Genomic DNA, 12,461 nt, shown 5'->3' on the forward strand with positions numbered 1-12,461 from the left:
GTGGGTTGAATGGCACTCTTCCTGATGTTGTTTATCTCATGTTGAGTGTTGCAGAGTAGTGCCAGCGCATCTTGTTGGTCCTGGGACATGTCCTTGTCATCCACTGTGCGGGCAAATGCTGTTATCCCTGCTGTTAGGAGTTTCAATACTTTTTGTAATTTGACTTCCATACTTCTGACTCCTGTTCCAATGTGTTTCCATATACAGGTGTTTACTATTGGAACGTTCAGGGATATGCAGTTGACCGGTGCCAGGTGTCTTGATGTGGTGTCCAGTACAGCCTGTTCTTGTAACTGGTTTAGAGACATGTAGTCTATACTGGCAGCAAGCTTTGGCTCCAGATTTTGACCAGTCTGGTCTGGCTGTATGAAATTGGACACCATGTCCAGTAGGTTCTCTTGTTCCTGCACCCCTTGCACACTAGTCTTTCCTTCTGCGGACCCCTCTACCAGGTCAGCCCAGAACTGACCCGCAGTGCTCCCCTCTGATGAGGTAGAAGCACTGTGCAGCCCTTCAAGAGGTACTGCTGTGGGTTTATCGTAGGGCCTACAGTGACCCGACTCCATCTCCCGGAGTCTATCACGTTGGAGCAAATGCTCCACACACCGCTCCATCCGGCTCCAGCGCTCACGGTCGCTGGCCGCCCACGGTTGTTCAAAGTCGGACTCCTCCGAGTCCACGACCTTGTTTGTTTTTTGTCTAGCCTTACCGCCCGGCCGCGTGGATCTGGCCGGTGCGGAGGCGACATCGGGCACAGCTGATCCCACTATCGGTGATCTAAGTGCCGCTGGCTGCTGCTGGCTGCCCGCTGCTCCGCGGTCCTCCCTCACCAGCTTTGTCGCAGCCCTTGTCTTCTTTGTTTTGTCCATGTTCCCACCTGTAGTTGGAAATGGAAACAGAAAAGACCGCAGAGTAAACTCTTACCTGCAAGTTGCGGCTTTTGAAACTGACACGCATGCGTCCTGGCGGGCTTCTTCACGTAGTCATTCACGTGACTCCGAAGTAAAACAGCTATTGATGATTCAGCACTGCCTGCCTTCAATGAACAGACTGCAGGTTTCAGGTTGAAGAGTCCTCCACCGTTGTTAACGATGCTATGGTGCAATTGCAGAGCAGACACAATGAGAGATGAAAGTCAGACTTTCATTCCTCACTCTCTTAATAAAGGTCTGCACTGACATGACTGAAACAAAGACAGCAGCGCACTTATCTCTAAATTGTTTGTTGTCAAAATTTCACAGCAAGGTGCATAATTTACAAAGTTTAAATGGCGATTCCTGCAGGTTCAATTCGTTGTCAATGCCATAAAATCAAGGAGGCTTTTTTTGCAAAATTGGCCCCAAACAAAAATCTCGTTCTTTGTGTGTGGAGATCACACAGGATTAATGTTCACGGCCAAACCACGGTCACATACGAGCACGTTCAAGGGCAAAACATCGCATGAAAACCTTCATCTTTATTCACAGAAAAGACATCCACTTCACACCACTCCAGAAAATATTGTCAATGACTTTTACAATCGCTTTATGTGGAAATACAGCCTTGATTATGGAAATACAACGGAAACACTCACTTTTAACAGTTTGGTTGACTACATTCTCCAATAATAAAATCAGCATTAATTAGATTAAAACTCTGTCACCATATTTAATATAATGGAATCAGAAGATTATTAGACTAACAAATCTTATCAAGTTTGGTTCTTGAATCCGAGTCAGAAATTAGATTACACAAAGTTAGATGCTGGGAACATGATGCTCAATTAACCTCTGGACATTGCACCTGCATGTATTTGCACAGTTTATTAGCGGCATTCAGTCATTAACCAGCCGTATCCTTCCTAGTGGACATTCACAGGTTCATGTGTAGGAAGGAACTGCAGATGCAGGTTTATACCAAAGATAGACACCAAGTGCTGGAGTAACTCAGCGGGTCAGGCAACATCTGTGGAGAACATGGATAGGTGACGTTTCACAGAGTGCTGGAGTAACTCAGCGGGTTAGATCCTGACTACGGGTGCTGTCCATTTGGAGATTGTACGTTCTCCCCGTGACCTGCGTGGGTTTTCTCCGAGATCATTGGTTTCCTCCCACAGAGTCCTACTCCGAAGAGTAGTTAAATTGGCGAGGTAAATGTAAAAATTCGCCCTAGTGTGTGTGGGATAGTGTTAATGTGCAGGGATCGCTGGTCAGCGCGGACTCGGTGAGCCGAAAGGCCTGTTTCCATGCTGGATCTCTAAACTAAAGAAAGTGAAGGACTTGTTGACCAAAGATAACGCAGCCGAACACAAGCTTTGCTTGTGGGAGGAGAAGCGGAGATTTATTTATAACAAACCAACCAATGCATGAGTTTCAGTTTTCCCCCACATTTCTGATGACAACGCACTTTTCCGTATTTTTGATAACTTCTAATTTGAATGATTTGATATTGTTTTATTGGTTTTATGGAAATTATTTCAAATGAATGTTGGATGCAAAGACCTACTCTGCACGGATTGTGAATTGCCAATCCATAGTCATTTTCTTTTGATTTCATTATCAGTGTTATTTCAGTTCATACAAAATGCCCAATACATCAAATCATTTTAGTTATAGGAAAGCAATGTTAAAATGTTATTGCTGAAACATAACTGGATTTGCATTGAACATTATACTCTGCGATATTGTCTCTACATGGTTGAAATTGCAAACTGTTTTTTCAGAACACGTGTAGAGATTACATTGCTTTTGCAGAGAGTCTTACGCCAGCCATTTCCATGTTTTAATGGTCGGTAAAAGGTAAAAGTACTTTCAATATCCGAGACATTTTATGGTGGCATCTACTGGGCGTAAATCACGGCAGTTCAGACGAGACAGTAAGTTGCTGCACATCAGCCGTTGCCTTGCTCAATAGCTACAGCTGGGGAGGTACTTTCTATGAAGAAAGACTAGATAGACTCAGCTTGTACTCGCTAGAATTTAGAAGATTGAGGGGGGGGGGGGGGAAATCTTATAGAAACTTACAAAATTCTTAAAGGGTTGGACAGGCTAGATGCAGGAAGATTGTTCCCGATGTTGGGGAAGTCCAGAACAAGGGGTCACAGTTTAAGGATAAGGGGGAATTTTTTTAGGACCGAGATGAGAAAAACATTTTTCACATAGGGAGTGGTGAATCTCTGGAATTCTCTGCCACAGAAGGTAGTTGAGGCCAGTTCATTGGCTAGATTTAAGAGGGAGTTAGATGTGGCCCTTGTGGCTAAAAGGATCAGGGGGTATGGAGAGAAGGCAGGTACAGGATACTGAGTTGGATGATCAGCCGTGATCATATTGAATGGCGGTGCAGGCTCGAAGGGCCGGATGGCCTACTCCAGCACCTATTTTCTATGCTTCTATGTAGAGTGGACAGGTCCACAATGGGTGTTCAGCTATAGGGCTCAATAAAGTCTGCATTTATCCTGGTTATACACACAAAAAAGCTGGAGTAACTCAGCGGGACAGGCAGCATCTGTGGAGAGAGGGATTGGGTGACGTTTCAGGTCGAGCATCTATCCTGGTTATTGCATGGTCATGAACTATTGTACCAGGATATATCATCACACCGTCATAACTGCACACATTTTGCACAATTGTAAATAAAATGCCAAGATCTTTGTCCTATAACAATTCACGAGGAACCAATTGTTTCAATCACACGACTACAACCTTCAGTTCACAGAGTCTGCCAACTGGGAAGTAGCGACGGCAATATACGATACCACAATAAGCTGCCTCAGCAACTGGAAGGAGATAAGCTTCCCATCACGAGGTCCTGTCGGTGCCAGACTCTTCCACCCTGCTCCACATTGAACATAGATCATTTGGCAGATTGCCCCATGTACCAGGCTCAGACCCAAACTCATCCCTGAAGAGAGAGGCCCCTGCATAGCACTGAAGAATTGTTGACATTACACCACTGTTTGCAAAGAGAGGAATAGATAAACCAAATGCTTAGAGTCAAGAGTGTTTAATTGTCACCTGTACCAAGACAGAACAGTACCATTCTTACTTGCAGCAGCACGGCAGGTTTGTAAGCACAGGCCTCAATAGATAATAGAATAACAAAATATTCAATAAAATTAAAAACACTCTCATACCAAACCAATCCCAAAGTCCCCAGTGAAAGAAGGGTAGTTTGTTTTTCAAAGTTGAGTTGGAGTTGTAGCTGTAGGCCAGTCCATCACACAGACCAAAATCCCCACCATCGACTCCATCTACACTTCACGCTTCCACGGGGAAGCGGCCCGTGCACAAGTACAGCAGGCAGTGAAGACAGTTAATGGCATGTTGGCCTTCATAACAAGAGGAGCTGAGTATAGGAGCAAAGAAGCCCTTCTGCAGTTGTACAGGGCCCTAGTGAGACCACAGCTGGAGTATTGTGTGCAGTTTTGGTCCCCTAATTTGAGGAAGGACATTCTTGCTATTGAGAGAGTGCAGCGTAGGTTCACGAGGTTAATTCCCAGGATGGAGGGACTGTCATATGTCATATGGGGGGAGAGAGAGACTGCTTCCCGGAGCTCCCGCAACGCGACTTCTCCAGCCCGTGTCGCGGGGTTGGAACGACCCGGAGCGGGGACGTACATCGCCCGGCACGGCTTCATGGCCGTGGGACATTCCAGCGCCTGCCGGGGGCTCCAACTTTGTGACATTTAAACCGGGAGCGGGGCCGTAAATCGCCCGGCACGGCCTAAAATGGCCGTGGGACTTATCATCGCCCACCTGGGGCTTGGATATCGGGAGAGACATGGAGAACAGGGGAGAGAAAAGACTTTGCCTTCCATCATGGATGGATGTTTGTGTGAATTAAATTGTGTGTATGTCTAGGAAATTGTCTTTGTTTGTATGGCTGTGGAAACAGAATTTCGTTTGAGCCTCACTGGGGCTCAAATGACAATAAATTGTATTGTATTGTATTGTATTGTATTGATAGAATGGAGCGACTGGGCTTGTATACACTGGAGAGGGGATCTTATTGAAACATGTAAGATTATTAAGGACACATTAGATGCAGGAAACATGTTCACAATGTTGGGGGAGTCCAGAACCAGGGACCACAGTTTAAGAATAAGTGGTAGGCCATTTAGAACGGAGATGTGGAAAAGCATTTTCACCCAGAGAGTTGTGAACCTGTGGAATTCTCTGCCTCAGAAGGCAGTGGAGGCCAATTCTCTGGATGCTTTCAAGAGAGATTTAGATACAGCTCTTAAAGATTGCGGAGTCAGGGATATGGGGAGAATGGGTACTGATTGTGGATGATCAGCCATGATCACAGTGAATGGTGGTGCTGGCTCAAAGGGCCGAATGGCCTACACCTACACCTATTGTCTATTGACATAATCAAGGACCTCTCTCACCTCAGTCATTCCCTTCTCCCCTCTCCCGTCAGACAAAAAATATAAAACCTTGCAAGCACGTACCACCTGATTCAGGAACAGCTTCTTCCCCACTGTAATCAGACTACTGGCATAACTCCCATGAACACGAGTGCAGTTCTGATCTTCCAATCTACTCCTTGCGGACCAAGTAGTTTTTTCTCTGTAGCTGTAACACTACAACAAAATAGTACTTAATGTTTAAGAAGGAACTGCAGATGCTGGAGAATCGAAGGTTACACAAAAAAGCTGGAGAAACTCAGCGGGTGCAGCAGCATCTATGGAGCGAAGGAAATAGGCAACGCTTCGGGCCGAAACCCTTCTTCAGTCTCAACAAAATAGTACACTCTGCTATTTTTTCTTTGCACTGCATGTTGTAAATGTGTGAGACATGCTAGTATTGGTGGTACATGTGACAGTAATAATCCAATCCCCATTAATATCCGTACATCTGCCCTCAGCAGACTGTCCTGGCCATTCAGTAGGTGGGTCAGGGAGAGATTGGAACCAGTGTCCGGTGACCAAGCATTGCCCCTCATCTGCTCTGGCCATGATCACACACCAGCTGTACAAGGAGGAAGTGGAACACGTGACACATGGTGGCTACCAAGTGTTGTGCAGGCAGCCTCTGGCACCGTGGACCTTCTGGGGAAGGTCTGCAGGAGAACTTCATGTTCTCTCCATCTGCTGCCCTTTGGCAGGAAACACATGGAATGCAATTAATTCAAAGGGGAGTCAAAGCGGAGCCTCGTTGACCTTCCTGATGCAAGGATGGACGTCAGGTGTGAGAGGAATCGGCCTCTCGTGTGGACGGGTTCACTGCCACACTTACCTAGGAAACCATTGACAATGTACTCCTACCCTTCACGGTGGAGAAGTTATCCAATGTCCCTGGGGAACCTTGTGGCCTGGATTTGGCTCGGTGCCACACACCGACTGCATCTGTAGCAAAGACAGTCATTCTGCGCTTGCCTTCGATCTATTCTCAAGAAGGACTTGTCGACTGAGACCGTCTTTGCTCGGGCACCAAGGTGGCAGTGGCTGGTGTAAAGTGTGAAGGTCATACAGGAAGGCAGCACCAGCCACAACCACACACCAGACTCAATCCCAGCCTTGCCATTGCCCATCCGTTAGCTTTGACGTATTTAGATGTTCCTGACATTGGATAGGCATGCAATACAAAAGCAATTAAAGCTGAAAGATTAAAACAAATTATCTAAAATACCCTAAAACATTACAACTAACAGCAATAGTTTAAAAACAATGTCACTTTACATACTCTTACATTTTTTCCTTGCACTAAAATCTCCAGTGAAATGCATGTCCCTGAACCATACACCATGTCTACAGATTCCCCAGTTAAAGTGTTTGGAACAGATGGTGTATGTATATATATATATACACACACACACACGCTAGGACTAGACTCAAGAGTGGAACATTTGGATACGTTGGCACCACACTCACAAATCTGTTGGCACTTTTTGTTTTGAGGGTAAATACTACCAGCACCAGAATTGCCAGCAGATACCCAAACCTTCCAAGCTTTTGAAATGTAGATGCCTCACATCCTTCTCCTCAGCAAGTTTCACGTCAGAGAAGAATCCCGAGTTGATTTAGACTCCCGCCAAGACACATCAATCTCCTTTGTCTCGCAGGATCTGGGAGGTGAATTCATCTGGATGTGGGAATTGATGGCTTTGTGACCAATTTTGCAGAAGATAGGGAGATAGGTGGAGGGGCAGGTAGTGCTGAGGAAGCAGGGACTCTGTAGAAGGCCATGGACAGATTGGGAGAGTAGGCAGAGAAGTGGCAGATAATACAGCTTAGCAAAGCTTGCGATCATGCAATTTGGTAGAAGGAGTACTTTCTAAATGGGGAGAGGATTCAGAAATAGGAGGTGCAAAGGGACATGGGAGTTCCGATGCAGGATTCCCAAAAGATTAATTAGCAGGTTGAGTTAGTTACAAGGAAGGCAAATGCCTAGAATCAAAGGGCACAGACTCAGAATAAAAGGACGTACCTTCAGAATGGAGACGAGGAGGAATATCTTCAGTCAGAGGATGGCGATTCTATGGAATTCATTGCCACAGACGCCGTCATTGGGTATTTTTAAAGCAGAGATGGATAGATTCTTATGTGTAGGAAGGAACTACAGATGCTGGTTTACACCAAAGATAGACTCAAGATGCCGGAGTAACTCAGCGGGTCAGACAGCATCTCTGGAGAAAAAGAAATCGGTGACGTTTTTGGGTCGAGACCCTTCTTTAGATTAGTAAATCTCGACTAGTAAGAGTGTCAAAGGTTACAGTGAGAAGGCAGGAGAGTGGAGTTGAGCGATGAGCATGGGGGGGCATGGGGGGGGGGGGGGGGGGGGGGGGGGGGGGGGGGGGGGAAGAGACAATGGAGGACCTGCCATGAGGATGGTGGGAGAAAGGGAGGGGGTGGGGAGACACTCTAGTTTAGAATCTTCTGTCCAGGTGATAAGTCTGTGTTTGTTTGTTCGTTCGTTCCGGTGAAGGCGCGGTGCACCCGGCAGCCAGACATCAGTGGCTTGTCTTTTTCTTTTTGTTTTCACTTTTAATTTCAAGTTTTCGTGTACCCATTTGTGTGTTGTAACTGTCAGCAGAACAATCTCCCTCCGGGGATGAATGAATTTTTATTGTATCGTATCGTTAATTCAGAGAGACATTCGCTGTTACGTTTGAGGAACGTTAAGGTAGGTACATGCGTGATGGCAATTCAAGAGCATGACATAGTGACAGGAGATCTTTGCCCAGGGTCACCAAAAACCTCCACCCCCCCAGCAAACAGATCGAGTGGAAGCAACAGAGAGCAAGAGGTAAATTCCAGTGCTATTGCAATCATGCCAGGGGCAAATTGTGACAGAGCATGTTTGCCACTAATCCCCCGCCAAGCTGCCTTCGGGTCTCGGACTGGAACATGGTGTGCAGCATAAAGCATATCAATAAGAGAAAGTAGCAATGAGAAGCAATAAAGGAATGATATGAAGCGATCAATGTTTTTTTTTATTCCTCTAGCTTTGAGTTAATAAATTGGATTTCTTTTAACTGGTAAGTTATTGGCAAAGTCTAGGCTCACTTACAAGTGGTGAGAAATGTTGATAGCATTATTAAGGATACCCTAAATAGTCTTGCTGTGTTAAACTGTAATTTACAGACCCAACAGCCGATCAGAATTAATTCACGGTCGTCTCTTAAGAACTTACGCTATACATATTTCATTTGGGGATAGAAAGCAACATTTCTAAAGCTTTTCAGGATGATCAGGTAATGGAAAGCTAGGGCAACAGTGACTAATGAGAGCTCAATCCTACATCATAGAACAGGTACAGCAGCTTATATAATCTACTGCTCCTGAAAGCTTGCAGTATTAACTCGTTTATTCTAAGCAGGTTCTTGCCTTGCGGAAACCAGACAGGGAATAATGGAGCAATTTACGGAAGTAGAGATGGAGAAATTTGTCAGTTGCAATGACTTGCTACTTGCAGTTACAGCAGTGAGCATCATTTAATACTGAAGACAACACAGTATTACCATTGAATTGGACATGAATGTAGCTGAAATATTCTCAAAACACATAATGAAAGGTTTTATTTAAGAAAGAACTGCAGATGCTGGAAAAATTGAAGATAGACAAAAATGCTGCAGAAACTCAGCGGGTGAGGCAGCATCTATGGAGCGAAGGAATAGGTGACGTTTTGTGTCGAGACTCTTCTTCAGATTGATGTGGGTGTGGGGGGAGGCGGGAAGAAAGGAAGAGGTGGAGACAGTGCGCTGTGGGAGAGCTGGCAAGGGGAGGGGAAAGAAGGAGAAAGCAAGGACTATCTGAAATTAGAGAAGTCAATGTTCATACCGCTGGGGTGTAAACTACCCAAGTGAGGTGCTGCTCCTCCAATTTGCGTGGGACTCACTCTGGCCATGGAGGAAGCCCAGGACAGAAAGGTCGGATTTGGAATGGGAGGGGGAGTTGAAGTGCTGGGCCACCGGGAGATCAGGTTGGTTAATGTGAACCGAGCGGAGGTGTTGGGCGAAACCATCACCAATTCTACGCTTGGTCTCACCGTTGTAGAGCAGCTGACACCTAGAGCAGCGGATGCAATAGATGAGGTTGGAGGAGGTGCAGGTCAACAGGTTTTATGCATCTTTGACCATGTTCCATTGTCAATAGCCCAAACATCTTGAATGAGATTCAGTAAATGAACAAATGACATACAACACAACTGCAGCACAGGAACTGCCCACAATGTTTGTGGCAAAGAATGGATTGGAATGGAATACGTTCTTGTCACAGTGACATTATTTGCTGCCTACACGATGTGTATATAGTAGTATATAGCGGCCACAAGGTTACAAAGCACACCGACTCCTACTTATGTTCTCCCCCCAGGCCGGGCCTCCATTGTCCCCTCCCCCCTCACTCACTGTGGTCCTCCACGCTGTCATGGCCGCCGAGGCCTCACCGCTGTCGACCGCTGTCGACGCCCCCACTTCCCCGCCTCCGTGTTGCCGCCCGACCCGGACTCGACTCCGACCCGCGGGGCTCCGGCTCCGGCCCCGGCCCGGGCTTCTGCTTCTACGCGACGGGAGGCGCCTCGATAAAGGCCTCTGGCCTTGTTCACCGCCCGCAGCCGCGCCTTCACCTCGTCTCCCTCCCGGTTGCTAGAATGTTCCAGCGCTGCTCTACGATCACAGGTGCGTCTTTAATCGGCCCGCACCTGTCTGATGTAAGACCAGCTGCCTCCTCAACTACCTGAGCCCAGTCCTACCTCCCCACCCCACACAGGTACAGATCTACCCTTAACCTTGTTCATAACTAGTTTATAATTTGTGGAGATGTGATCACTGTTCTGTGGGAATCTGTTCTGTTTGATTCATTTCATAACACATTTAATGTCCAAGTTTCACGACTCTTTCTCACTTTCCTTACTTCCTTTATTTCCTTCTTAAAGCTCAAACAGAAGGGGTACAACAAATGTAATAAGATACACGTGGTGTGTATTACTCTAACTTATTGTACTTCTAATAATTTTTTTTTTTAATTAAATGTCCAAGATTCTGAATCTAAGCCCATCCGTCCCTGGCCAGCGATCTGCGAGCTTCTTCTTTCGTGTCCATCTTCCACGTTTCAAATGTTGACCTCGCTGTCATCGTCCGTCCTGAAAAGGACGCAGGCTTCCGGCGATAACCAGTGGGAGCCATCACTTGTGGCAGTAGATGATGGTGGTAGCAGAATTAGCTCAGGATACTTCCAGTTCCCAGCCCCGCCACGTGGAAGCTTCTGCTGTGGGGCCGGTCTGCAAGCTGATGAAAGCACAGAGATATCTGACATAGTTAGTTTAGTTTAGTTTGGAGATACAGTGCAGAAATAGGCCCTTCAGCCCACCAAGTCCATGCCCACCAGCAATCCCCATATGCTAACACTACACACACTAATCACACACACACTAGGGACAATTTACAATTATCCCAAGCCAATTAACCTACAAACCCGTACGTCTTTGGAGTGTGGGAGGAAACCGGAGATCCCGGAGAAAACCCACGCGGTCACAGGGAGAAAGTACAAACTCCGTACAGACAGTCGGGATCAAACCCGGGTCTCTGGCGCTGTGAGGCAGCAACTCTACTGCTGCAACACCATGCCGCCTAGACATCTAGAATTCACACATGGAATGGCTGGGATTAACCCAAGACCTAGCTGCGAGTTTGCTCATTGGATGGATGACAGCACCTATTCTTTTCAAGGCCATTGGGAATTAGGGCAATATATGTCAGCCTTCTGGCAACACCCATGTCTCGTGAGGTACCTTTGCACCACAAGGCCAGAGCAGCAACAAGGGTATCAGTTATAGTGTAGAGGAAGGAACTGCAGGTGCTGGCTTAAACTGAAGATAGACACAAAGCGCTGGAGTAACTCAGCGGGTCAGGTAGCATCTCTGGGCAAAAGGAAGAGGTGGCGTTTTGGATCAAGAGCTTTCTTCATCTATTATAGTGACCACACATCAGGCCTAGTGTTGGACAGGGCATGGTGTGGCTTAAGGTCATAAGTGATAGGAGTAAAATTAGGTCATTCGGCCCATCAGATCTACTCTGCCATTCAATCATGGCTGATCTATCTCTCCTTCCTAACCCCATTCTCCTGCCTGCTTCCCATAACCTCTGACACCCGTTGTAATCAAGAGCTTGCTGAGGAAATCCACAGAAACCTGCTTTGGAGAAGATCTGATCCTTATGCTGTTGTGTTTACTGAAATGGAACGGAATACTTCATTGTCACGTGTGACAAGACGCAGTGAATTTCTAAAGAAGAGCTTGCTATGCCGATGCTATAAAGAACAATTTACAGTCGCTTTGTTTCATGAAGCAAAAATATCATCACTCGCAAATGTTTTCCTTGTGTCTTACCCCAGAGATGTCTGACAAGTCTCCGTGATGTATTGACCTGTTGCCGGATAATGCATTATTGCATTGAATTCGCAAGAGCACAGTTGCATTTTATCTGACTAGTATATTTGAGTGTTGAGTGCAGCACAAAAGCAAGTCATAAACCACTTTCTTCATCATTAATCATTCCTCCTCAAAGGCCAGCCATGCTTCATGCAGCCTCAGACTCAGTCACCATGACTCAGTCTCCTCTCCTCCCCACTCCTCCCCACCCAACCTCCCCCCCCCCCCCCTCCTCTCCTCCCCCCTCCCCCCCTATGTCCTCTCATCTCCTCCCCATCCCCTCCTTCCCTCTCCTCCCCTCCCCCCCCCCCTCCCCCCCCCCCTCCCCCTCCCCTCCTCCTTCCCCCTCCTCCCTCTCCTCCCCTCCTCCCTCTCCCCTCCTCCCCCCCTCTCCTCCCCCCTCTCCTCCCCTCTATCCTCCCCCCCCCCCCTCCTCCTCCACCCTCCCCCCTCCTTCCCCCCTCCCCCTCATCCCCCCCCCCCCCCTTGTTATAATGTGACCCCCCCCCCCCCTCCTCTCCCCCCCCCCCCCCCCTCCCCCCTCCCCCCCCCCCCCCCCCCCCCCCCCCCCCCCCCCCCCCTTCTCCTCTCCTCTCCTCACCAAACAAG

Source organism: Leucoraja erinacea, chromosome 21 (assembly GCF_028641065.1).
Source record: "Leucoraja erinacea ecotype New England chromosome 21, Leri_hhj_1, whole genome shotgun sequence".
Lineage (NCBI taxonomy): Eukaryota > Metazoa > Chordata > Chondrichthyes > Rajiformes > Rajidae > Leucoraja > Leucoraja erinaceus.